At 44.8% G+C, this 26,183-nt stretch overlaps 1 protein-coding gene across 41 annotated transcripts in view; it reads left to right on the top strand.

Moving 5' to 3' along the window:
- Window positions 1-26,183, top strand: part of MAGI1 (membrane associated guanylate kinase, WW and PDZ domain containing 1) — a 480,329-nt gene that overhangs the window by 263,129 nt on the left and 191,017 nt on the right. Inside the window, exon 1 of one of the 41 annotated variants that reach the window (XM_083491091.1) lies at window positions 11,255-11,564. The exons of the other annotated variants lie outside the window; for them this stretch is intronic. The gene's annotated coding sequence lies outside the window, so the exon portion shown is untranslated. Of the gene's footprint in view, window positions 1-11,254; window positions 11,565-26,183 lie in introns of those variants that run through there. 41 annotated transcript variants of the gene reach the window in all.

Below are 26,183 nucleotides of genomic sequence, written 5' to 3' on the forward strand. Positions count from 1 at the left end.
TGCCTGCGTAGCGGGAGGCCATGGCACGACCCTCGGTGACATCAGGGGAAAGCTTATAGTTGGATTAGCATCAACAGGCTCCACCTACTGGTGAATAAACCCCCTTGTTTTCCGACTCACCCACCCCTCTCCGAGTGGGTGGAGTCAGCTGACGTAATCCCATGCCTAAGCCAATACCTTTTCACTTGCTGTAATCAATAAAGTTGTGGCCTTTTCTTGCCCATTAACCTTATATCACGTGTCCTTGTGTTTCATTCCACTGCGCGGGGATCGGGTCCTCGAACCACAACATGGAATGGGTTAAAGCAGGGGTAGGCAACCTAAGACCCATGGGCTGGGTGCGGCCCAATCGCCTTCCCAACCCGGCCTTCTCAGTCCGGGAATCAGCGTGGTTTTACATGAGTAGAATGTGTTCTTTTATTTAAAATGCATCTCTGGATTATTTGTGGGGCATAGGAATTTGTTCATTTTTTCCTTCAAAATATAGTCTGGCCCACCACATGGTCTGAGGGATGGTGGACCGGCCCATGGCTGAAAAAGGTTGCTGACCCCTGGGTTAAAGCTTCATATAGCCGTCTGGGGGAAAAGTTTTTTTATGAGATGGAGCTCAAGAGTAGTTTAGAAGTAAAGTAAAGTGTGATAGCTTAGCAAAGATCAACAGCTGGTGATGGACCCTTTTATGCAGTTGGTTTCCAGTGTTGTCATGCTGTTTGCCTTCCAAAAACTTATACCTCTCCCTCCACAAACACCTACTTCTGCATCTTCTCCCTTAGCTTATGTTAGCTTGGATATAAATTTGCCTAGTTAGACAGCCGTACCTTGGAAGCCAAACGCCTTGTGAGTCAAATGTTTTGGCTCCTGAATGCCGCAAACCCGGAAGTGAATGTTCCGGTTTGCAAACGTTCTTTGGAACCCGAACGTCCGATGTGGGTTCCACGGGTTCCTACAGCCAATCAGAAGCTGCGCCTTGGTTTCCAAATGTTTTGGAAGTCGAACGGATTCCATTCGACTTCCAAGGTACGACTGTAATGTATTTCCATAGTTCCATACTTACTTAGTTGGCATAGTTAGCCCCATTGATCTCATCGGAACCCAATGTCGCATCAGAATACTTACAGCTGAACTTTAGTCAATGTATCCAAACAGGATTTGGGTGGGAGGGTGCTTTCTGCACACCACATCCCAAACCCAGTGTTAGGTTATAATATTGCCTAATGAATGTCAGCTTTCTCATGTACTTTCTCCATTTGTTTTAATACTGCCTCCCAGTTTCTCACAGTTTAATAATGTGGTCAGCACGCTATTAAAGTTTTCTCCATTGTCATATGGTTAGGAATTTACGAGCTGCTCCAGATTGAAAGAAAGTACTTCAGTTGCTTGATTCCTTAAGTTTTATGGCTGAACTGAACATTAGTTGCCCTGGTTCAAGAGAATATTGCGAGTGTGTGTGAAAGAGAGAGAGGGGGAGAGAGGTCCAGCTGCTAAAAATCAATTAGCACATAAAGCAAATATTTTCAGTTCTGCTTCTGTTAAAGGTGAAAATAAATCTCTCTGCTTAAGTCATAACACTCTGGAAATATCCATAATCAAAGACTTGTCCTCCTTGAATAATTACGGCCTTGAGTTATGAAGTCAAGATTGCTGGGAAGTTGCCAGAGCAGATTTGTTTAAGAATGGAGGGGGGGGGGGTTCCTCCTCTGATAGCCTTTTAAGAATTGCAATGTCCCGCAATGCACTTAATTAGTGATTGAAGAAGAGACACATCTGTTTCAACGAGAATTGTGAAAATTATTATTATTTGAGTGGGAATGCATAATAAATGGCCCTTGAAGGGCTAATGCATCTTGAAAATGAGACGTATATTGTAAAATGATCAGGTAGATATTGGCCTGGTTTGCATGCAGATCTAAACTGTTTTGTAGCCTCCGTGCTTGGATGTCCCTCTGCCCCTGCTCTGGCACAGCGACAAGGAAAAGTCTAGAAGCTTTTTGCGTTCGGTAAGCCATGGTTACAGTTATGTCTGAGTCCCGACAAAGGCCTTATTTGCACGATACAGTAAGACAAACTAATGCTTACCAGGACCTCATAGGCTCTCAGAAAGGAGGTTGAAGACCAGGCCAAGCAGTGGTCAGCACCAGTGCTTCTCCCCCCCACCCCCGAAAAATAGGTGCCAGTACTCACCATTAGGGACGCAGGTGGCGCTGTGGGTTAAACCACAGAGCCTAGGGCTTGCCGATCAGAATCCCCGCGACGGGATGAGCTCCCTTTGCTCGGTCCCTGCTCCTGCCAACCTAGCAGTTCGAAAGCACGAAGTGCAAGTAGATAAATAGGTACCACTCCGGCGGGAAGGTAAACGGCGTTTCCGTGTGCTGCTCTGGTTCTCCAGAAGAGGCTTAGTCATGCTGGCCACATGACCTGGAAGCTGTACACCAGCTCCCTTGGCCAGTAAAGCGAGATGAGTGCCACAACCCCAGAGTCGTCCGCGACTGGACCTAATTAATGGTCAGGAGTCCCTTTACCTTTTACTCACCATTAAGTTGTTACAGTAAGTGGCACACTTTTTAACAACCACAACAAAAGAGGTGCAGGTACTTCGTACCCTCGAGTACTCCAGGAAAAAAACAAAACACTGGTCAGCGCTAACTGCAGTTTAGGGGAACTAGCCAGCTTCAGACTGTTCTTAATTATCTTGTCTTGTTCCCCCTCTAAATAGAAATGACAGTTCTTGGCTTAGACAAAGTGAGTAACCACGCTCAGTTGAAAATAGATGCAATCTATTTCTTGCAGTTGTACCAGGAGAGGGGATGGGTTTGTATGGAAGACCAGGCTTGTTCTTAAACTACCTGTCATGATCCTGAAGTCAGATTCCTCTTATTTAGGGTGAGGGGGGATGAGGATGAGGACTCAGAAGCCGAGAAGGGGAAGGGTAGGCAGACCCCAACCCAGAAATGCTTTGTCAGATAAGTTTATGGTGCTAATGCCCCTCTGGTCCGAGAACGTAGTATTGCTATCTTCAGAGGACTGCTTCTCAAATACCCCAGTGTCTACCCTGCTTCTTTGGAATAGAAGACTGGGAAATGGAATGTGGTCTTTTAAAAAGCACCTTCTAATGAGGGTGAGGCTGGCAATAGGGATTCAGGAACGCCAGAGCTCTGATCTCCTATCGTTGGCGGTCCCAAACTGTGGCCTGCGGACTTCGTTCATGTGGTCCATGGCCTGTCTGCTTTACGCATTCATATTGCATGTTTATTGCTGATTTGTTTCTTACATTTTCATTTTATCGCATTACAGATTGAACTCTGTGGAATTCAGACTGTAACGCAGTGAAACACAACACAGGAAAGCACCCATAACCAAGTGCAGTGCGTTACAAATGCTACAAGAGGCAGAAAAACCTCTAGACTGCCAGGACCCTCAGCGATATTCATATGGTGCATGGGGGGGGGGGGAAGAAGTGTGGGAGCCACTGCCCAATAGTCCTGCTTGTCTTCCAACTAAATTACATGTTAACATTGCATCCGAATGCAGCCGCTAGAGACATGCATAAATTACTTTGCATCACAGGCCGCAGATATTGAGCTTGCTCAACCTTGTAAATAAGCTGACAAAAGGAAGTCACCTGCAAATTTATTTACTAGTCTGCTGCGTACTAGCAGAGAAGGGCCCACTGCATTTCTACACTGGGTGCAGAGGAGAGGGGTTATCTTCTCTCGCAGCCCGTTTGGGTCCTATGCCTTGCAGGGAGGAGGGACAGAGTGCTCCATTCATAGAGTGCAAGAAATTTTGCAGCCATAGGTGATTCCTTCCTTCACCACTGCTGCCCCTTCTTAACTCCACCATGGCTCTGTCTGTCTCCAACCTGCCCACTTACCCATTGACTCCTGCTAACACAATGACAGCACTGTGCCTCAGCTGCTCCTCCGCTCTGCTCAACTTCACTCTGAGAAAGGGGTTGGGGAGCGGGGTGGTGGTGGTGGTGGTGAGGCTGAGGTGTGGCCGGTACTGCGGCTACATTAGCAATAACAAAATAGTTAACAAGTAAACAGGTGGGCAGGGAGAGAGGAAGAGTGAGAGCAGGGCTGAAGAAGGGGGCCAGGTATGATTCTAAAGAACCATATGGGAGCCTTGGTGTCTGGATGGATTAGTGGGCTGGTCAGATGAGATGAGCTAGTTAAGAGGGGCCAGGTCACTAATTTCTCGCTGCCCTTGCTGCTTAAGGAAATTGCAGCATTTGCCTCTTGATAAGGCCAATTCTGGCCCTCCTCCCCCAGGAACCCACTTAGTCTCTTGCATAGTGTAGCAGGAGACCCCCCCCCCCAGATGTTTCCCTGCATGCGGTTCCTTGTTGCCTATGGCTACCAGGTGAGTGCTTCAGTACAAGGATGAGCTCAGCCGTAATCCAGGAGTTTGGAGAATGTGAAAAGAACGCCGTTGGCAAACTACATTTCTTATTAACTCTTTTTAGAGGAGTTTGGTTTGTTTCAGCAGCCATGCATGGTGACTTTAATGGCTGTGTGTACACAGCCGTATGCCAGCATAGTTGGTGGCATTAGTTAGTTGTTCATTAAAATTATATCCCTCCCCTCTTCCCAGAGGAGCCCAGGGTGGCAAACTGTGTTAAAATAATAATAAAAATAAAAACACATTGAAAACAATTCCAATGCAGATGTAGACGGCGAAAGATCTCAACGTCAAAGAATTGATGAAAGAGGAAAAGGTAACCTTGTCTGTTATTCAAGAGAAAGGAATTCCAAAGGGTAGATGCTGCAGCCACTAAAGGCTCTCAAACCCTCAGTGAGTTAGGGACTTGCCCTGCATGCGAAGACAAGCTCTGGTGGATTGAGCGAACTAGACCAATAGTCCAACCTTCAAGAAGGTGGATTCTGCATGTGCTGTAGAGGGAAGGGAGGGGTGGATGGGCTGGTCAGCCTGGGAAGGTTGCTATTCTAGGAAAAGGGAAACTCTTATCCTAAACCTCTGCTACCTTGTGGCTATACTCATTAGTGAGAAAGGCTTTGGGAGTAAACCCCACACAAATCTGGAATGTAGTCCTTAATGGCATCTTGTAACTCCTGCAGCCAAGCTGGTTCCAAATGTCTTGATCTGCTTTCCTTTTTAGAGCACATCAGCAAGCCCTGCTGTACCTCCTCACCTTGCTTCCCCGCAGTAGCCGAGGGCCTTGATAAGGCTCCCTGCTGGAGCCACGTGAAATGCAAGGAAGTAGTGGAATTAAAGGAAGTAGTGGCTTCACCCATATGTCAGGAGTGCTCTGATGGTGTTTCCTGCTTGGCAGGGGGTTGGACTTGATGGCCCTTGTGGTCTCTTCCAACTCTATGATTCTATGATTCTAATAAAAATATGAAATAAACTTCCATATATTACATTTAATATATTTTCAACTAATTTATGAGTAGTTTAAGTGATTTACTAGTCAAGTTGCATCTGCTTCCCCACTCAGAGGTCTGTGCATGTGCATGTAAGTGGAATCTGTGCATGCGTAAGCCCTACTGAGTTCAACTAAACTTACTTCTACTTTCCTGGGAGTAAGCCCCATTGAATTCAGTAGGGCTTGCTTGTGAGACATTTGCTTTCACTGCTTACTGAGAAACACCCTCCCCATCATTCTCACACAGTACCCAACCTCCCATTTCAGCATAAGGCAGCTGGCTAAATATTCTCCCCTCCATTTAAACCCCACAGGAGCCCCCCCCCCCATCTCACCAACTCTTCCTTTATATCAAAGGGAAGGAGGGAGGGCAAACAAGCAAAAAGATAGTCTCCTTTATTTTTTTTAAAAAACCCTTTATAATATGGAGGAAAGCTTGATTAGGAGGGAGGAGGGAGAGAGAAAATAAAGCTGGAAACACCATTATCTCCTAAGTATCTGTAAAGTATCAGTTCAGCTGAGCTACCTCCTGGGAAGCTATTAAGTCTCCACCTTTTGTTCACCTGAATATATTGCCTTGTTCAAAATGCTTATCATGATGATGTTATTTTGATACCGGTATTCAGTGATATGGCGATTTATTGCACAGCCCTAGTGCTAGATTGTATGGTCCCATCTCAGAGTTCCCAGAATCTGGTTTCCACTTCTGAATGAATAATTTTTTCTGAAAGCACTCACATATGTTGCTTAATATGCCATCACTTACCAGTCAGTGACTCAGCTGAGTGGAGGAACATTCTGCATGAAGAATACTGTATTTGGGATCATATTAGGAAACGGTTTAAAATATTTTTGGGCTGCGTTTTTGTACTCTTACTTTGTAAGTGATGCTGAGACATTTGTGTAAAAGGAGGAAGAATAAGTTTAAACAAGCAAGCAAAACATAAATAAAGAAGGCTATTTGTGCTGTCTGGTCTTTAATTGGTATCTCTCATGCAAGTCATCGCTCAAATGCCGCAGCATCAAGTAATAAATATGCATGTGTGAATCCTCGCAGAGAGAAGCTTTCTTTCTGCTGCAGGTTCTTCTGCTTGCATGGACGCTCATTTGCTTCTGCGCGTTCCTTGGTGGTTTTGTGTCAAAATCCAGTCCTCACCACACCCACTGGAGAAAGAACCCAAGGTGATTGTTAAATATTATCCAGGAGAATGTAAAGTGAGACGAGAAGGCGAAATACTGACCCTTTAATCTGAAGCAAACCATCTGTGTTTGATTTCCACATCTTGCTGAGTTTTCAGCTAATGTGAATTCACAGTTTGTTTCTCCATTTGGTGCTCCCACATGCTAAGCAAATTGGTTCCAATATGTGCTGATGAAACTCAAGAGAGGTCTGATTGCAGAAGTTAGCTTCTGCCTGAGAACATTCGTGTTTCTAGCTTGCCATAAACTTCTTGTTGGTTGGAGATCTGTTGGGAATACCTTTGTCCTTGACCTAACTGGGTGAAGTGAAACTGTAGAGGACTAAGGTGGAGACAATTTGCTTACATGTGCTTACGCATCTCCCAAGTTGTCTATGCTGCTGCTGCTATTATTATTATTAATTTATTTCCACAGCAGGTTTCCCCCAGCAGAGTTCTTTAAAAAAATGGCAGTGTCCCCCTGAAGTATGCTGAGTTGCATTTTCCCTACTCTTATCAGCTCCCAAGTCTAAGCCCCAGACTCTGTAGCCCTGCATTTATATAGAAAGAGTCAGAGATTTGTCACTAAATCCTGGTCCTGTTATGAGGTGACATCCATTCCCGAACAAGTACTTTTCTAGCTATACCATTCATGTGCCAAACCCACACACTAATGGCACTTAGGGCTGCATTTTCCAAATATAGCTGCCATATGGAACAGCTGCCATGCAAAGGACATTTAAAGTGTCTGTGACATGACTCCTTTTTTTTGTGTGAGAAGCAGCCCTTAAATAGTATTCTCCCTAGCTGCTCCTCCAGAGACATTCCAGAGCCTGTGTTAGCTTTTGGAACTGTTTCAAGGCTCTTTCTACTTGAACTGGCATTATGTGATAAGAGTTTCTTTCATTCCTGTTGCACCATTGGGTGTGACATGTAAAGCTCCTTGCTGGGCCTGGTAAATTTTGCAGACAACCAGGCACCTTTGGGAGGGCATGTATGTCACACTTGGCTGATAAGCTATAGGGCAGAGCAACTTTTAAGGAGGAGCATGTGTTGGCTCTCATAGGATTTCGGGCCAGTGAGAATCTGCATATGCTTTTGGAGTTGGACAGTCTTCTCCGGCCTATAGCTTGAAAGTCAAGAACAACAAACATGGAGGTGGATTGGCACCCTAAAGAACGCCCACATTGTGGGATGCCCTCCCATCAGATGTCAAGGAGATGAGTAACTATATAACCTTTAGAAGGCATCTGAAGGCAGCCCTGTATAGGGAAACTTTTTAAGGTTTAGTGTTTCCATATACAGTCAAACCTCGTTTTGTGGACGGGATCCATTCCGGAGGCCCGTCCGCAAGTCGAAAATGACACACATCGAAGTGCCATGTCTGCACACACGCTTCTGTGCATGTGCGAACAGCAAACCCAGAAGTAACCCGTTCCAGTACTTCCGTGTTTGCCGTGGACGTTCGCCGAAGCGGACGCAAGTGGAGGCGGCTGCAGAACGAGGTTTGACTGTATGTGAAAGCCGCCCAGAGTGGCTGGGGCAAACCAGTCAGATGGGTGGGGTACAAATAATAATAATAATAATAATAATAATAATAATAATAATAATAATAATAATAATATTATATTATATTATATTATATTATATTATATTATATTATATTATATTATATTATATTATATTATATTATATTATATTATATTATATTATTAAGAGAAGTCAGGAATTCCAAGCAAGTGGTCACATGAAAGTGGGCCCATCTCTCCAAGACTTGGAGAGGCATTTAAAACAGGAGAACTGGGAAGTTTCCAGGACAGCCAGATTAAGAAAGTCTGCACATGAATGCCAGCAGCACCACTTTTGCTAATAATGTGGGTACAAAGTATGCCTTGATTTCCCAAGAGGCTTAGTAAATGAGCCCACAACTAGGCACAGACAAGTGTGACTCAAACATCAGAAAAGGCGAACCCAAGGGTCAGATCAGATGAATAAATGAAGCTACCTTAAATTGAGTCAAGCAATTGGTCCGTGCAACTAGGGTGTCTTTCCTGTCACCTGATCTTTTAGTAGGGCATGTCAGGGATTGAACATGGAAACTTCTATATTCAAATCACGTATTTTACTCATTTAGCTATGGTTACTTTCACTATAAATGAAAGGATCCTGAATGGCTGTTCAGAAGCCAACACCCAATTCTCATGGGATGCTAAGAAATGTTGGTAAGCAGGTAGGACCCTCACAGTGGATCCCATATGGTTGGCAGAAGAGGACATGATCTTGCTACAAATGGTCTGTAACCAGGAAAATCAAAGCGATGTTCCAGGGATAGGCAATTCAAGACGTGATGGTCTTGACTGCAGGCTTCTGTATGAGCTTGTCCCACAAGTGCCCACTGCCCTGCGTCCTTCCCAAATCTCTACAAGAGATTTAGGGGGACTTAGGGCAGGGGAAGAGGAAGTTCTATTGTAAAAGTGAAAATATTTGCACGGATGGAGCATGTTAGTTGGCTAACCACTGTGTATTCAAGCCCACATTTCACTGAACCATGCTCTACTTGGAAAAATAAAATCTTTACCTGCTTCTTTTTGCCGTGGTAATGCTATTTACATGCACTTTAGACTTTTGTAAGCCACCTTGAGGGCAATGTGCTATGAAAGGTGGGTTGAAAAACACACACTCAAGTTTAAAGAAAGAGAGGATTATAGCTATTGCTGATGTACATGTAAGCAAATTTCAGGAGAAAGGCAAAACAGTCGTCTTGAGCATAACCCTTGACCAGCCTGATATAGATGTTGGCGGCATTGGCAGTGTCCCCCACCTCCACCCAGCTTGGTTTCTCCCTCCTACTGACTGTAGTTAGGGTGCCAGCAGCATCAGTGGAAAATGTTGCCATCTTGTATGCCTGGGAATACTGCAGGCCAGCATTAGGGTCATGTAAGTAGTTGCAAGCATCTCTGGACTTGTGGAAGCAAGGTGGTTGGAAGAACTAGGCACAAAATTAGTAATTAAGTATGCATGTGTGTCTAGAAGGGACGCGGGTGGCGCTGTGGTCTAAACCACTGAGCCTAGGACTTGATGATCAGAAGGTCGGCGGTTTGAATCCCCGCGACGGGGTGAGCTCCCGTTGCTCGGTCCCTGCTCCTGCCAACCTAGCAGTTCAAAAGCACGTCAAGTGCAAGTAGATAAATAGGTACCACTCCGGCGGGAAGGTTAACAGCATTTCCGTGTACTGCTCTGGTTTGCCAGAAGTGGCTTAGTCATGTTGGCCGCCTGACCCGGAAGGTGTACGCCGGCTCCCTCGACCAATAAAGCGAGATAGGGGCCGCAACCCCAGAGTTGTCCGCAACTGGACCTAACAGTCAGGAGTCCCTTTACCTTTACCTATGTGTCTAGAGGAGAACGAAGCATTTCAAGACTGTTGGTCTGCAGAGATACAAAAAAGTTCAAATGAATAGTTTGACATGGGGGAAGAGGAAGGGCTCCTTTGCTTTTTTTTGCTAAAACTTTCTAGTACAGTGGTACCTCTGGATGTGAACGGGATCCGTTTGCATTCCTGAGTAGAACGCAACCCGCATCTCTGTGTCTGCACATGTGCGGGTCGCGATTCGCCTCTTCTGTGCATGCGCTTGACATCATTTTGAGCGTCTGCGCATGTGCGAGCTGCGAAACCCAGAAGTAACGCATTCTGTTACTTCCAGGTCGCGTAACCTGAAAACGCTCAACCTGAAGCGACTTTAACCCGAGGTATGACTGTAATGTCCAAAAGTGCCCCTGCCCTCTTGTAGTGATAATTTGGGTATTGCCCTAAAAGCAGGCGAAAATTGCCTGCCCTTTCAGCCTGAGAGCAATGCTGATTTTTGGATTTCTGCACCTCAGTTCTAAGTGCTGCTACCCACCTAGTTATTCTCCAGCTCCTGCAGCCAGTCCAGTTAATCAGCCTTTGAACTAGGATTGATTTCCCTCCTCATTTTGATCCCCACTCCTCCATTAAAAAACACTGAACTGATTGTAGAGTAACGGATGGAGATCACCCCAGATGCACACACCTGCTTGACTCTTCATGAATCACAACAATAATTAGATAACCTTGCAACCTGTCTCCATCATCAGCAACACCATCATTATTTAACGTCGCGCACATGCCTAAGTTTCAGCAAATGTCCTTCTGGGAAATGAGAGTTTGAGAGAGGAGCAAAATGTCTATGAAGGAAAAAAACCGAGAGAAAAAAGAATGCCTGGTTTTGGCCTAAAAATAAATCCGGGGAAGGGGGTGGGGAGAGAAACCGAACTGCTGCATTTGCTACAGACACATGCATACATATATATTCATTCTCTAGTTCTGTTGCCTTGCAATCGAGGGCAGTACCATTTCAACACTTCCCTGGGCGTCCTCCCAGACAAAGGCAGAGAGAAAATTAAAAGGGAGATGCGGAGAGGGGGGGAAGGGGGGGCTGAAAACCCCTCCGTAGGTATTTCACATTTCAACACACACAGGTGCTTTTTAATCCCCCCTTGGCCTACAGTGCCGACACCTCAAGGAATAGAAGGAATTGTGATGTAATGCTCTTTTTTCCCCTCGCACTCCCGGCTTTAAACACAGATGGAAGTTGTTGTCATGTGTTAGAAATGTCACCAGTAATATAAAAGGCAGGCTCCTTCTTTCCCCCTTTTCTGTGCTGTCAGCTGCCGCCACCAGCTTATTCTGTCTCTCTCCCCGCCCCACCTTCCTCCAAAACCCTCTTTTCTTTTTTTCTGTCATGTGGCAAAAGCTGTGATGCATGTAAGCACCGGCCACCCCCACCTGACCCCCTCCCACTTCTGAGTCTTGCTTTCCCTGCCTTCCTGCCTTCTTCCTTTCCTTCCTTTTTTATTTTTAAAAAAATAAATCCCCCCTTTTTTTACCGCAGTACTGTTGAGGATCCTTACATGCACAGGAGAAAATATCTCACAAAGGAAGGATTAATCTGGTAGCGGTGCTTGAATTGCGAAGGACCCAGGCAAGTCAGAATGCTGGTTTGTGTGTGTGTTTGTGTGTGTGTGTGTGTACATGTTCTGGGTGTGGAATGCTCTCTGTCTCTCTGTGTGATGCCCAAGCAAGAGATGCTTAAAAGCAGCAAGTGGTGGTGGTGGCGGTGGCGGTATTTTTACCGAGCCAAAAGCCAAGGTTCTTCCTCCAGCTCCAGGGGGATAGGAGCAGAAGCTAGAAATGGGGAAATTTGGGTTGTGATGGAGAGAAAGAGAGGCAGCTGGAAAAGGTGGAGGGGGGGGGAGGAGGTACAGCCCCTCTGCCACCCTGTCTGAGTTCAGCTTGGGAGGACAGATGGCTAGTGCTGCTTCTCTCTCCCCCCCCCCACTCTTCTCTCTCTCTCCCCCCCCCGCCCCACAATTCATCAAGCAAGCTTTACGTGAGGCCCATTCGCGAACGGGTTGCGCTGTGAAAAGCGGGGTCAATGGGCACGAATAGGTTGAGATCAGGACCAGATGCCTGCTGAACAATGGGGCTTTTGAGCGAGATGCAAGGGGAAGCGTGGCGCTCGCTTTGTCTTGCCTCCGCATTGCAGGTTGGAATCGGGCAGCTATATTTTAATGAAGTGCATTCCGAAATGTGGTCGTCAGTCTGTAGCGGGGGGCTTCCGCACCCCCCCTCCTCCTGCCAGGGAAGGGTGGCGCGGGGGGGGGGCATGTCAAAAGCGGCTTGGGGTTGCAGAGGGAGGAGGGCGAAGGAAGCCCAGCAGCCCAATGGATTGCACACTGGAAGAACAATGCTGTCTCGGTTGTTGTTGGCGGTGGGGGGGGGGGAGAGGCAAGGGAGGGGGGCAGGGAATCCATCCATCCATCCCTGTGCATTTCAATAGGGTCCGGCAGGTGTTGTGCAAAACTATTTCCTTGCGCTGTGTTTTCCCCTGCAGCGTAGCCAAAGGGTGAGGGTGGGGTGTGCAAGGGAATTCCTTGTGTGTGTGTGTGAAGCAATTCAGTTGGAATAGAAAATGCTGTTGCTCTTCAGGCATCTTTGTGGGCTTTGGCTGGGAGAGAGGGGTGCAAATATCAGCCCCCCTTTTTAGGTCTCCTGTGTGGTCTGTATATATATAGAAATGAGGAGCCTTTGGTTTGTGGGGAGGGATAAATGTGTGTGAGAGAGAGAGAGACAGCAAGGAGCACTTACAGAAAGAAGCTTGGATCTGTGAGGGAGACAGCTGTGAGCTGCTACACTGATCGCCTGCTTTGGGTGCCTGATTCTGGCAAGCAAATTATTGAAGCGGGAAGAGACTGGATGTTTCCTTAAAGGGACAGCAGAGGCTTTAATTTGCGATGCATAATCCTATAAAAGCAGTAGAACCAGGAAGGCTGATATCATTTAGGAATGCTGGGCTGGTGTTGTTGCTTGGGAGATCCTAAGTAGATCTGCTAACATAGATCAGGGTTTCTTGTTAGCCGAAGAATTAAAACCACGTCTTTTATATATGCTGTTCTTCTATTTTTACTTAAAAAATAAATTGCCTTGTGTTTTCACACACTGAACGCTGTGTGATCTAGAATTCTCACAAAGATATTCATGTTAAATAAAACATTATCTCCTGGTTCCGTTCAGGATGGGGTTTTGGGGGGTGGGGGTGGGGGTGGGGTGAGGGAGGGCAATTTCTCTTTGCCCTATGTAGTAATAGGTATGTTAACCAGTTTTATAATGGGTGATTATAGGAGGAAAATGTGTGTATTGCTGTGTGTTGACATGTCTCCTCCCACTTTCACAAATGCACGGTTGCGACTCTGAGATATTATGAGCATTGAGTTCCATTCTGCTGTTGGGGAAAGACCCGGAATGGCAAATGGGCAGCTTTGTTCCTGCAACACAGTCTCCCCCCCCCCCCTGTTAAAAACAGAATTCTTCTTTGCAAAGCTTGCTTAACAGGTTGTACCTATACTGAGGATGCTCAACAGGGCTTATGCTGCTTTCAGTTATGAACATTGCATGTATTTATCAAGGAAACATACGGGACTTTTGTGTGCATTAAGTGCAGTGGGGAAAGGAAATGAATATATAGCCATGCATGGTAATGTCTGTTGGTAACCCTATGCACTCTGTTTTCTATGTGAATTGAATTCACATAGAAAAAACAATGCAGAGTTATGACCGTAGCAGACCACTGATGCTTCCTCATTGGTCAGCACTGAACTTACCAGCAAGGGTGGTATTCTGTCCCTGCACCGCCACCCCCGCTGCCTTGTGAGCTTTGCCTGTGAGGATGAAGATTGATCACACCTTTCTTCTCAGAGATGAGTTATGATTTGTGGATCATATTGACTTGGTGAGACTAGCTCTGATTACGGCCAAGCCACTTGAGATCCTCTGTAATCAAATCTTGCACATCTCACTTCATATCAACTAGTACTGCTTATTGACCACCCTGCTGAGCTACTTAAATATCATTCTTGTGTGCAAGCAGGCAATATTTCCAAGCGTGATGTATTTTTAATGCTGACACCAATGGCAGTGGCTTCTCAAGATTAATAAGCCCTTGCCTTTGCACATCTATTTCTTAAATGCTTTGCTTTTAAAGTGGAAGTGGGTCATAAAAAGGCAGGCATGGCGGGCAAAGCTGGGGTGGCATATAACAAGCTGCTTTATGGCGACCTCAAAACAAAATTATAGGGTGCTGTCCATCCATCCACCTATTTGGATTTCTAGACCTTCTCTATCAATTGTGTTGAGCATTTATTCATTTAAGATGGTAGCTCGTTTGGCCTCAAAAGGTGGATTAGACATATTCATGGAATACAGCCATTGTATCCATGGCTCTTATCCATGATGGCTATAAGATGGCTATATAGCTCCAGTTATATGCTGGCTCTATTTTCAAAGGCAGTATATCACTGAATATCACTTGCTGTGAGCAACTGAGGGACTCCGTTGCTGTCAAGCCCTCTTTGTGGGCTTTTTGGAAACATCTTCTGGACTATTTTGGGAAGAAGGATGGAAGACCTGTTGGACCTTTGGTCTGCCCCAGCAGGACTCTCTACTCTAGTTCTTAAAACAAGCATTGAGATGGAGGGGACTAAAGCGAGCATTAAAATGTCCTAAAGGAAACGTGTATAAGTTGTATAAAAGCAAACTAAACTAGATGGCAATTTAGCATTTGCTTGGACCTGTGACCCCTTTTATGGCCTCACTATGGACAAAATCCAGACAGAAATGTTTGGTCTTTGGGCTAAATCCACAGTTGTAGTGGATGTGCTTCTACTTGCCTCTGGTATCTCAAGTTGGCAAATGGATGGTTAACTCAAGAGGGGATTCTTTGTCAGTCTTTTAGATCAGGACAAGATAATAGTAAAGGGGAGGTAATTATGGGTATGATAAGCTGGAGGGCAACTTTAAGAATAGGCTATAATTTGCACCTTTAATTGTGCAAGGTATTTTGAAGTTAAGACTTTGAAACTGGTATGCTATTGTAAGATGATCCCATTGACTCATACCTATCAGGAGGTGGGCCGTGATTTTCCACATGAATTGAGCAGTAGTTAAAATGAACTATATTACAGTCATCTGCCCCTGTTGACTGACATATTCCAGTGTTTTTGCAGCATGGTGTTATCGGAATGTGCCTGCCCTGTTCTTAGCATTCCAGGTGCAGCGATGAATTCTAGGATGACCTCGGCCACATGAGAGTGCAAAGCAAAAGTTGGACAAATGGTTTCTTGCTTATACCACATATTTACCCTGCATCTTTTCCTGAAGATTCTTGAGTTGTGAGAAAGCTTTCAAGGGGGCAGGGGCAGAGATTTCCAGAGCTGTTGTTGTTTAGTCGTTTAGTCGTGTCCGACTCTTCGTGGCCCCATGGACCAGAGCACACCAGGCACTTCTGTCTTCCACTGTCTCCCACAGTTTGGTCAAACTCATGCTGGTAGCTTCGAGAACACTGTCCAACCATCTTGTCCTCTGACGTCCCCTTCTCCTTGTGCCCTCCATCTTTCCCAACATCAGGGTCATTTCCAGGGAGTCTTCTCTTCTCACGAGGTGGCCAAAGTATTGGAGCCTCAGCTTCACGATCTGTCCTTCCAGTGAGCACTCAGGGCTGATTTCCTTCAGAATGGAGAGGTTTGATCTTCTTGCAGTCCATGGGACTCTCAAGAGTCTCCTCCAGCACCATAATTCAAAAGCATCAATTCTTTGGCGATCAGCTTTCTTTATGGTCCAGCTCTCACTTCCATACATCGCTACTGGGAAGACCATAGCTTTAACTATATGGACCTTTGTTGGCAAGGTGATAGGAAGCTGCTTATCTCTGTGCTTTCATTGTTTCTTTGAATGGCCAGAGTGACACGGGTAATTCAGAGAACGACATGGGGAGCAACCCTAAACTCCTGGAGAGAGCAGCTGAGGATCATATTGAGTACTGTGGACCTCCTTCTCCATTGGTGGAAGGAAAAGTCGGAGGCCTTCCCAGTGCAGCCGTGGCCAGCTCTCCTGGTGGCACTTCACCACCAATGGGGCTGTGTGGGCAGTGGGTATGTGGAAAGAGTTACAGGTATGTGAAAAGCTGTTGGGGTGGCATTGAATCTGATGGACTACTCCAGTACACCCCTAGAAATGCTGAAAAGTGCTAAACATGTACAGATGGTGACCGTTTCGCTTGGGGGGTTCTTTTCCTGGTCTCCACACATGCCGGCAGAGCATGTATAAGAGTATCCCATCCCGTTCCATCTCTACCCTGTTCCGCCTTATTCTGGGTCCAAAGGGACCCACACATCAACAGTTGCACATCAATTGGATGCCCCTAACATGGTCACTACCTGTATTTAAATACCAGTTACTGGAAATCACAAGAGGGGAGAGCGCTGTTTTTGGGCTTCCCATGGGCATCTGGTTGGCCACTATGAGAACTGGAGGCTGGACTACATGGTCTGAGCCAGCTAGGCTTATTTTGCAACTGATGAAGTTATTTCCCCTCCCATTGGTGTAAATTAAACATTTTCTATGAATGCAAAAAGCAGGTGTTGTTTTTTTTAAAATGGAAAACTCCCACTCCCCCTTCACCATGGAAACTCTCCTCACCCTTTCTGATCTCCATAGGTCTGTAGATCTGTAGTTAAATCAACATTTCCTAGAAGTAAAGGCAATGAAAGAAAAGCAATTGGTGGCTTTCGAGTTTGAAGGACATGGGTGATCTACTGTGAAGCTGTGTATTATTAATAATAATAATTTATTTATACCCCGCCCATCTGGCTGAGTTTCCCCAGCCACTCTGGGCGGCTCCCAATCGAGTGTTGAAAACAATACAGCATTAAATATTAAAAACTTCCCTAAATAGGGCTGCCTTCAGATGTCTTTTAAAGATAAAATAGCTACTTATTTCTTCCACATTTGAAGGGAGGGCGTTCCACAGGGCAGGCGCCACTACTGAGAAGGCCCTCTGCCTGGTTCCCTGTAACCTCACTTCTTGCAATGAGGGAACCGCCAGAAGGCCCTCGGCGCTGGACCTCAGTGTCCGGGCAGAACGATGGGAGTGGAGACACTCCTTCAGGTATACAGGACCGAGGCCGTCTAGGGCTTTAAAGGTCAGCACCAACACTTTGAATTGTGCTCGGAAACGTAGTGGGAGCCAATGCAGATCTCTCAGGACCAGTGTTATGTGGTCCCGGTGGCCACTCCCAGTCATCAGTCTAGCTGCCGCATTCTGGATTAATTGCAGTTTCCGAGTCACCTTCAAAGGTAGCCCCACGTAGAGCGCATTGCAGTAGTCCAAGCGGGAGATAACTAGAGCATGCATTACTCTGGCGAGACAGTCTGCGGGCAGGTAGGGTCTCAGCGTACCAGGAGGAGCTGGTAGACAGCCGCTTGGGACACAGATTTGACCTGTGCCTCCATGGACAGCTGTGAGTCCAAAATGACTCCCAGGCTGCGCACCTGGTCCTTCAGGGGCACAGTTACCCCATTCAGGACCAGGTAGTCCCCCACACCTGCCCTCCCCCTGTCCCCCAAAACAGTACTTCTGTCTTGTCAGGATTCAACCTCAGTCTCAATCTGTTGGCCGCCATCCATCCTCCAACCGCCTCCAGGCACTCACACAGGACCTTCACCGCCTTCACTGGTTCTGATTTAAAAGAGAGGTAGAGCTGGGTGTCATCTGCATACTGATGTATATATTAAATAAGTGTGAGAGATTTTTAAACAGAGAGTTTCCTTAGACTCCAGATCTTGTCCTTTTTCCTGTCAGTAGCTGATAGAATCCCAGAAGGCTTCTTAACATACCTGATAAAGGTGATTCTTTGCAGCTTGGTGTAAACTAAGTTTAATCCACATAACATCAAATCAGCTTCCCATAATTAGTGTTGCGGGAAGAAGTGCTTTAATTGCAGAGGGAAGGAAGGGACAAACCTCTGTTAAGAAAAACTCCAAGAGAGACGAGATTTCACAAGCTCTATTACTGGAGTACAGCTGGGGAGATCAAGAACAGAAATGATAAATTTGGTGAAACTGAACAAAAGACACCATCAAGGGTGGCTATGGAGTCATAATCCCAAGAAGTTAATTATCATTGAATAAATATATGTTGAGGAAGTTTAAAAATTATTTTCACCGGACCTTGCGTAGAGAGTATGACCCAAAGAACCCATAAAATGTTACAGCTTTATTTAAATACAGTGCTAAACAAACCTCATTGCTCAAAATAATATAATTCAGAAGTGGTAACGCCACCTTAGAATCCTGAAACCTATTTTCAGAGTGCTCACAGCAGAATCGAAAGGACCATATCCTGAACATTCTTTAAGCTGGGAGCGGATGCTTCTACTCCATCCCACATTAAATAACAAACAGGTGTTCACGCCTTTCCAGATTCTATCAAATCAACTATATCTGCAATCAGACAAACACACTGATTGATCGTAAAAGTGTATGCTACTTAGATTAATATCCAGATTCGTAAATTCAGACTGAGCATATACCCTGGTGAATACAAATGGCATGCTGTGGTAAAAGCAGGCTTGTCATAGCATTCAGAGTGTCTCAAAAAGGGGCTGGGACACAACAGCACAAGGGATTAATTCAGCAATGCAAGCTGATTAGTTAGCTCAGGGTTCTGACTCCTTGCCTGACAGTAAGAATGCTTACATTGGATTTTAGTCATTTAAAAAAAAAAAGGAAAGAAAACCAAGTCCTATCAGTGTGGCTCACTTTGAAGATCCACTCGGGTGCCTTCCTTGACAGCCCTTCATTCACTCCTTGCCACTGTGCCTGGGAAATAATTTATGCTACAAATGCCTGCAAAAATAACATGCATTATAATTTTTTTTAAAAAATCTGTGCTGTTGACAAAGACGGTTGGATGTGATGTGTTGAGAAATGTGGTGCCATTTCTTTGTCACTCAGATCTTCTCCTGAAAATCCTCTGCATAGATCCCCCTCTTGAATATTCTAGTAGGTATGATGGCTGGTTTCACTTTGTTAATCCCACATACGCTCCCTGTCTGCAGCTAATCCTGAGCTGCTGTCATTTGCATACAGGAATGAGTCAAACCCTCACCCTATTTTTAATATCCATTAGAATTTCAGAAGGCTGCCGTTTTCCACACATATATTATATTGTCGTCGTCCTCCTTAATTCATACTTTCAGGTTCCAGTATAGAACCAGAACGCCATGTTAAAAACTTTTACTTGAAAATGGATGAAGAAAGCTTGCTTATTCTAAATGAAGATAGGGTTGCGGAAGGTTGGTTTACCAGGCTCACGGCTACGTGAAAACCACTGCTGGAACTATGTCAGGATTCGTCCCATTCATTTGAAGTTGATTGTTGGAACGCAAACTAATTTCACTTGTGGTTTCACTGCATCGAGGAGTAACACATTGTGCAAAGGAAGTTGGCTTGGTATGAGAAACTGTTCTTGGATGCCAGTGTATGTAATATTGTAAGAATAAATCAATACACATCCATGGATCTCATAAGCACATTTATGCATTTATTTATTTTGTATGCCACATTTCGGGACGTGAGTGGCGCTGTGGGTTAAACCACAGAGCCTAGGACTTGCCGATCAGAAGGTCGGCGGTTCGAATCCCCGCAACGGGGTGAGCTCCTGTTGCTCGGTCCCTGCTCCTGCCAACCTAGCAGTTCAAAAGCATGTCAAAGTGCAAGTAGATAAATAGGTACCGCTCCGGCGGGAAGGTAAACGGCGTTTCCGTGCGCTGCTCTGGTTCGCCAGAAACGGCTTTGTCATGCTGGCCACATGACCCGAAGCTGTCTGCGGACAAACACTGGCTCCCTCGGCCAATAAAGCGAGATGAGCGCCGCAACCCCAGAGTCGGTCACGACTGGACCTAATGGTCAGGGGTCCCTTTACCTTTACCTTTTAATGCCAAATTTCACCCGCAAATCTCAGGGCGGTTTATCAAAGACATGCTGGATTTTAGACAAGGGTTTTGCATTCTGGGTCCAACTAAGAGTTCTGCTTGTAGCAAAATATCATGGAGCTGTCAACGAGCCTGGTCATCCACAGGGCAGGCACACACATGGAAGGGACACAGTGCAATTAGCTGTTTATTAGCTGAAAAAACAATACAGCAGTGCCCCTGGTTCGTCTTAACTCAACGAAGGCGTTGCTGATGCTAAGCTCTAGGCATACCCTTCCCCTCTAGCCTCTCACCGTGGCTCCCTCCCAAGCAGATGAAGGCTTCATCAAGAGGATGGGCTCCTCCTCTGGGCCCGTTTGGCGCATTGCTCAGCAATGTGCAGGTTCTTCCTTAAGTGGGGAGTCAGAGGAAGAGGAGAGTCAGCAGGACTGGGAATGTCTGTGCCCATGCTGTGACTCTCGGCTTCCAATCCTCTCCTGGAGGGCCCTCCTTCTCCTGACACCTTCTCAAGTCTCCGGTTTCTATCGGCTCCCAGCTCATCCCTTCTGCTGACTGCTCCTCAGTGTCCCACCACCAGGCTCTGGGCTCTAAGGTGTCATCTTCAGAGCCCTGCCCTGTGAGGCAGGCTCCCACCAGTCTTCTTCATCCATCCATCCATCCATCGAGTCCGAATCCGCCCTGGGGTAGGGTTACCATACACCCAGAATTTTCTGAATATAGCTGGCAATCGTCCTTCGCAGCCAGCGTCCGGGCAGAAAATGCTGAGACTGAGGCAACAACTTTTCTGTCAGGATTTTCATTTTTTGAAATATGGCAACCCAGCCTTGGGGGAGGCTCTTGGGCTGGCCTCCCAGCACTCCTCATTATCCAGCCTATCCCTGACACAAATCCGGTGACAAAGGTAATTCATGGACAATAAAATGGCTCAATGGTGCAATGAATTGCCAGGCAATGAATTGTTCATCGAAAGGAGACAGGAAGAAGAAAAATTGTGCCCCAAATGCAGGAGCTTTGGGCAAAGTCCTATGAACCTGCTTTCTTTCTGGATCCATCTAACACCATGTTGTCTTCCATGACTGACATTGGCCCTCTGCCCTCCCCAGCAGAAGTCTTTCCTATAGCCTGCTACCTTACTGCTTAGCTGGAGATGCTAGGGGTCAAACTGGGGACTCTTCTGCATGTAAATCACATGTTCCACCCGTGAGCTATGGCCCTTCTGAAAGTCCTGTGTCTCAGTTGGGCTTTCTATGACCATCCCAATAAGACTTACTATGGAGCAAGCCCTTACATAAACCATATCACAAGTGCCAGACTGCGTGTACCCGAAAGTGAAGCATCCAAGCTCTGACACTCATATTCCAGCAATGTCTTGATTTTTATATCCTTGTGATGAAACTGAGTTGTATGTGTTTAAAATTCCTCTCAAAAGCTATTGCGTCTTAAGATCTTAAAGGAGATGCATCCTGGTGTTAAGGCCTGATATTCAGACCTTTTGAATGCAAATTTTCAGTCCTCTTGAGATATCCAAAGCATAATTGCTGATGCTTCTTGATCCCTGTAGCTTAATTGCAGTTTCCGTTATGAAAATCTTTTTAAATATAATTAATACCTATTCAAATATTTTTTGGTTAGTTGCATATGTTTATAGGAACCTGAGCGCTTACAGATGTCTGGTGTAATTTTTATTTTTAAATAAGAATTGGTTTATCACATATTGCTTAACCCCTGACTGACCAGGAAGGTTGATGCTCCTGAATGGTCTGGTCCCTCGTCATGCAACTATGGTTTTCCTGGCATAGCAAGCAAGAGTTAGTAAGAGGATTGATGTGAGAAATGTGTCAGTGCCTTTCTTGCCTGACAGACTTTTAGAAGACATCTGAAGGCAGCCCTGTTTAAGGAAGCTTTTAATGTTTGATGGACTACTGTATTTTAATATTTTGTTGGAAGCCTCCCAGAATAGCTGGGGAAACCCAGCCAGATGGGCAGTGTATACATAATAAATAAATTATCATTATCATTATCATTATTGCCTGTTTTGTCTTTTTTTTTTTAATCATAAGAATGCAGAGTGAGCCCATAATGGAGGCTGTAATCTTAGGGATTCCAGTCCATTTTAAAAAATGTTTTCCAGTTGAGATTTCATGTAAAACTGTGGGGTTGTAGAGTTGAAGTCCTGAGGCAGCTGAAGAGTTTTCTGACGGGCATTTCTCATGCTTAACGGTGTGCTAGAGATGTTAAGAATAAACTCGTTCTCTGGGGAAACTTAAAAGAAAAAGCAACGTAAATGATCAAATAAAAAATAGGTTCAGATATGTTCTACTTATCAATGGACAAAACTCACCCATTTGTCATTCAGAATTGGCTAGGTCATGGGATAGAATCATAGAATCATAGAGTTGGAAGAGACCACAAGGGCCATCGAGTCCAACCCCCTGCCAAGCAGGAAATTCTCAGAAAAAGCTCACCTATTCCTCCCAGGTGGTTTTTCGTCTTTTTCTAGACAGGAGATTTCACAATCCCTCTAGGCAGCATGTTCATACCTACAAGAGGAGTTCAGCAATGGAACTGAAGTTTTTTTTCTTTTTAAACCTGTTGTTCAGTAAACCTAAAGTGATTAAAAAGAAATAAATCTGATCTTCACTGAATGTAGAAAACAACTCCTTCCTAACATTTGGTTCTAAAATTGTATTGAGATTCTGAGCCACAACAGTGATGGTGATGATGTAGCAATCCTTACAAGAGTCCTGAAAGGTACGCCAATATTATTATCATCACTTTATTTCCAATAGGGAGCCAAGACTGAAAAAAATATTTGCAGAGTCCATACCTATGGTGACATTTGAAACTAGAACTCCAGTTTCACAGCCTGCTCTCATTTATTTCTGTTCTTCCTCTATGTCTGTTTTGATAATGCTGTTCCTTAAGCCTTTGTCTCTCATCTTTTACGTCACTGGAAACTTTTGGCAACGTGTTCTTCACTTCATAATAAACTGACCACCTTATTAAAGTTTTGTAAATATCAAATACTATATTAAATATAATACAAGCATTATAAAATATAACATTACTTATTATTAAAGCCTCAATATGCACTAAATGCAGATTTCCCAGTGTCCCAATTAATTCTGTGTTTCCTAAGCAAAACAAAAGCTACTTTTTGCTCTGTGACTCAGCTTTTCCACTAGTTAACTTGCCACAATTATTTTTCTATTTGTCTAACATCCTAAGAGAGTGATATATTATTATGAGATGTCTAATGTGCTGTTCTCATGTCGTGTGTATCGGTTTAATTAGTTTTTAACCTTTCAAATAAATTATTCTAAAATGGTGCATCGTTATAAGTTGATGTCAGGCCAAAAGATTGTGTTCAGGAACCCATCCAAGCTATAAAAGCTGGTGCCAGCTGCATTGATTGCCAGTTCGACGTCTTCAGAGTTCCCCAGTTTTATTGTAAATTGCCAAGATGTGTGCCACTCGTGTGTACGGATCTACTACACTTACGGCTGAAAGTGAATATTACGCTGTGTAGCAGAGGTTCGTGTATGACATTGACGCCCCATGTCCTTTAGTCTCCATTGGAGTTGGACAGTAACTATCAGCAAATCAACAGCTGATGCTGCTTTGTTAGAACACTTCTACATTTTGTACCAAACTATGTGAGGCATTGAAGCATTTCTCCTGTGAGAAACTTTTGCCCCATTTGGGCCTTTTTTGTTTAGAGCATGAGAACATAAGAATAACCCTGCTGGATTCAATCACCAAGGGGTCAGCAAACTTTTTCAGCCGTGGGCCAGTCCACTGTCCCTCAGACCTTGTGGGGGCCAGACTAAATTTTGGGGGAGAAAATGAATGAATTCCTATGCCCCACAAATGACCCAGAGATGCCTTTTTAAATAAAAGCACACATTCTACTCATGTAAAAACACCAGGCGGGCCCCACAAATAACCCAGAGATGCCTTTTAAATAAAAGGACACATTCTACTCATGTAAAAACACACTGATTCCTGGACTGTCTGTGGGCCGGATTTAGAAAGCGATTGGGCCGAATCTGGCCCCTGGGCCTTAGTTTGCCTACCCATGCAATCCACCGTCCTATTCTCACAGTGGCCAACCAGTTGCCCATGGAAAAGCCCACAAATAGGACCTGAGCAAAAAGACAAGTAAGAAGGGACTTGGTCTGCTGCAGTAAGTAGAGTGGGTGAAGTGTTTCTCCTATTCTCAAAATGCTCGCTGCCCAGGGATCCTTAAAATTAATTTCATAAACAAGTAACTCAGTAAACAGAACTCGGGGCCATCTGAATGTTGGAAGGTTCAGTTCAGGAAAAGAAACGTACTTTACACAGCGCACGGTTAAACCGTGGAGTTGACTGCCTATAAGTTGGCCACCAACTTGGATGACTTTAAGAGAGGACTAGACAAATCCGTTGAGAGCAAGGCTATCTTGTGGCTACTTGCCTCCACTTTCTGAGGCAGTGTGTCTCTAAATACAGTTGCTGTGAATCACAAGTAGAGAGAGCGCTGCTACACTTAGGTCTTGCTTGTGAGCTCCTTTATATTCTACTGGTTATCTCATAAGAGACAGAAGGCATCCTCTTTATGAAAGGCTGTAAAGGCAACTGATTTGAGTTGTGTCACAGTTGGCTTCCTCCCTTGCCTTGCCCTTTTCAAATGCCAAAACAGCCCCCCCCCCCCGCGCCTACAGGTTCAAATTGGTTTCCTCCATGGATTTTCATAAACAGAAGAATTGTGTGGACATGGCTTAGGAAACAGTGGGTGAATTCTTCTCTTCCCCACTCCCCCGTCTATAGACATGTTTGCAAGGATTTAACACTTGAGAAAATTAGGCTATTGGAAAGTATTGAAAATGAGCCACACACAACAGGCAAACAATTATTCCACTGTTTCTCCTGCGTTTTAATTTCTGACCTCCTTGGAAGACAAGAGCGTGTCATTCAGACATGCTTCCTGGGAAATCTTTTGGGAATTTGTTAGTATTGGCTCCAGTTTTGGAAGGTTTGACAAACTATGACCGGTATTATCCTGCAAGTTACACACTGACTGGGAGCTTTGTGCAATCCCTTCTTGTGTTTCAACACTGTATTTTTAAGCTGTTATGGAATAAACCTTAAGAAGAAAAAGAACAGTTAAACAGGGATAAAAACACAAGGATTGTCTGGAATTTGTACCTGCTAAGCTTGTCAGTCAGGGAATTTGATACAGGGCTTGTTAACCACCTCAAATTTTGTAGTTGCCACCAGTTTTCTCCTCTTGGATTCTGTTCCCTGGGTTGGGGACCTTTGAAGGAGGTGCAAGCCAGGCAAGAGAAATTGTGTGAATTATAATTGTGTATATATGCGTGGGTCTGGATGGGAAAGGGTAGGGAAACTCATGCTCTGCTAAAATTACCAGAATGGTAGAAATGAAATACTAATCAGTGCAACTGGCACATTTGTTTTGAGGTTGGGGGGGCGGGGAACGCTCTGGAACACAACCAGCTACCAATAAATTGTAGATTGCATGCCTGTGGACAGTGTCCATAATGTTCTTAATATTTTGTACAGGATTAGGATTTTGGGTTTTTAATGCTGATTTAATTCTAATAATATATAAGCATGCCAGTGAGCTTTTATTGAGAAACTGGAATAAGAGCATTGAGCCACAGCTGTGCATAAGTAAGCAGTTCACAAACCTCTTGAGACCCCTGAGTCATCTGGCTATCCAATTAGAAAATGCGGGTTCCTGATTGAAAGATCCCTGGGTAACGGAACATGAAGCTTGAGTGCTGCCTTTCTAATTGCTCTGAAGTTTGTTTTTTTTTAATAAAAAATAATTATTATTGTGGCACGGCAAAGAACTTTTAATTCCATTTTATCTTTAGACTTTGTAGTAGCTATTTGATTGGAAGCCTCTTTATCAGAATTCCCCCCCATTTATCTCTCTAATAATTCCTTGTGTTTTTATAGTTTTATTAGTTCTGTGGTCTTTGATGTCTTCAAAGGCTACGCGTACTAGCCTTTTAAGAAGATCTTGGTAAGAAATTGTCACTGATGGCAAGAATTTTCTCTGCCTTCCTCCCCGCTCTGTTTGCTTATAGTTCTTCCAAGCCATGTTCGTTCAGATGATAACGTCTGAATCTCTTGTGCTGTCTGAGGCGGTATCTGTTAGCCTTTTGTCTTGACTAATCAAATACAGATATTTTATAAATGATGGATTTTGTGCACTCGTTCCTTTTACACAGTTCACTGCCTCAGTGTTTGGGGACGGGGGAGGA

This window comes from Podarcis liolepis (assembly GCF_965112155.1).
Source record: "Podarcis liolepis genome assembly, chromosome: 2".
In the NCBI taxonomy this organism is placed as follows: Eukaryota; Metazoa; Chordata; class Lepidosauria; order Squamata; family Lacertidae; genus Podarcis; species Podarcis liolepis.